Below are 2,474 nucleotides of genomic sequence, written 5' to 3' on the forward strand. Positions count from 1 at the left end.
GGAGGGGCCTGCGCTTGTCACATGACGTAAAGAAGAGTTGTCCCGTCTTGTCTTACTGAGTCTTGGGTAATACTAAACTAGATCTAGGCCTAAATTTGATATAAATAATTTATTACATGAGTTGTGGTGTAAGATCATGATTTATCCTACGAGTGAAATTGCCAAGTTGTAATCACGAGTTTCAACGAGTGATTACAACTGGCAATTTCACAAGTAGGATAAATCATGGTCTAACACCACAACGAGTGTAATAAATTTTTTATACCATACTGATATCAGCTGGCGAAATACATCCGCACCAACAAAGTTCAAAAGACCCGTCAATTGGACAAGAGGATCCATTCTAAAGTCTCACATGAAAAAAACATTTTCATGCCCGTCGAAGTCAGATTGAGATCTAGATCTAGATTCTAGATCTAGATCTAGAATCTAGATCTAGATCTAGATTCTAGATATATCTAGATCTAGCGTATTGCATTAAATTGGTCAAAGATGAAAAAAAAAGGTTTTTTAACAACAAAAGTTGTCAAGTTACTTGGATACTGATGTGCTAATTCTAAATATGTAGTTAGATATTAGATATCTAGATCTAGATCTAGTTTTTGTCTATCGATTTCCGATATTCTGGATTTCTTAAGGGGAGGTAAGAATAACAGAATAACAAGGGAAGTAACTTATATTATTTCCCAAAAAGTAACTATTCAAGAGTGTTATACTTGTATATTGACAAATATCATATTTATCAATTACATATTATTTTAAAGTTTAATCTTCTTTCAGTTATATGGTTGAACATTTAGTGTATGTAGTGATAGAATTAATGTAAACGAAAATTCGAAAGGCAATGCAAGTGATCTAAACAGTGCGTTTTTTAAATGTTTGATAAAATGACTATAAAATTTCAAGATCTTTTTATTCATTCGTCTTTCATGATCGATTCATTATTCAAGCTGGTCGGTCCGATCAAAGGTAGTATCTGTTCCCCGCTACTCCTCCGTCCTCCGGCCTTGTGCCTCCTGCCACCTGGTTTAGCGTAGGCTTGGGCAGATTTGAAAAAAATAGGACTTTCAAGTCTCAAGTCCTCAAACCTTGAGACCCGCAAGCCTCAAGCGACTCAAGCCCAATTTCAAGTCCAGGGGACGTAATAAAGTATACATGTAACATGAATAGTATTAGTCTCTTTGATAGTAAAGCCATCAGCATTACCTCCCTTTATCGTTATCATTATTTTGTTGTTCTCCAACCAACAACCTAGATCGAGATCTAGGCTATGTTGAGACGTATGGAACATCTTTGTGATACTTGTTTGGCTGATTTTTTTTTGGATTTTATTTTCTTCGCGTGTTTGTTTTTTGTTCTGTTCTCTGTTGTATTAATAAACTCAGGAATTGCTTCAGCCTTGGATGGCAATGATGGCATTGAAGCCTTATCCTGGCCTAGGCCTGCCTACCCTTTATCGAGGAAGTGGACTCAACCAATACGCCAAGGACGAGCAAATCCTGGCAAGTAATAGGGGTGGTACTGCCTACCCCTTATCGAAGAAATGGACTCAACCCATCCGCCTAGGACGAGCAAGTTCGAGCAAGTAGTAGGGGTGGTAGGTATATTTGAATTCAAACAATCAAACTTAAAGCACTAAATTAATAAGAAACATGCCAATTCTTAGCATTCCTTTAGACATTGGTTCACTGAGTCTTTACTCAATGTCTGTAGATCTACTGTGTGTTAAAATAATTGTATCTTTTGATTGAGGGATAGATCTATTTTGCTAGGCCACCCAAGACTTGGACTTTCTCAGTTCTAAATACTTGGTCTCAAACACTACTTGATGGGCACAAGAATTTCAAGTCTCAAGTCCAAGTCCAAGTCCTGCCCAGACCTAGTTTAGCGAGGCAGGTACTGCCCGAGGCACTCCGAGGGACGGAGAAATCTGATCCTCTTTTCTATCGGGTGGACGCCGGTAGTGATGGGCTGATACCACAATTTAGGTATCGATGTCGATAACTAGTACTTTTTCAAGGTATCGATACCGATACCTCGATACCTAATGCTATTTTGCTATTAGTAACATACGCCGGGGATAATAAGTAAAGACAAAAGTACAACTATACTTTTCCAAGTATTTAGGTAATCGTGTCTAGACAAGTTGTGACTATTTAGCTGAGACTCAAACAAAAATTATATGTGAAAGAGAGAGAGAGAGAGAAATAAATACCCAAATATGAGAATAAAAACAAAAACTAAGTGAAGTATGCGAGGAAAGTGAACTTTGCAGAAAATGTTAGTAATTTGAAAATAAAAACACAAGAGTTCTAAAAAGGTAATTCAATTTACCAGATTTTTAGCAACTTTAAATTAAACCAATGAGGATAAATCAGGGTTGTCGGTGAGGATTTTGCAAAATCACCAGATAGATTTCATGAAAAACTTCTATCTTTTTGTTAAAAAATCACTAGATTCATTTAAAATGCTCC

Source organism: Aplysia californica, unplaced genomic scaffold, assembly GCF_000002075.1.
Source record: "Aplysia californica isolate F4 #8 unplaced genomic scaffold, AplCal3.0 scaffold00858, whole genome shotgun sequence".
NCBI classification, from domain to species: Eukaryota; Metazoa; Mollusca; class Gastropoda; order Aplysiida; family Aplysiidae; genus Aplysia; species Aplysia californica.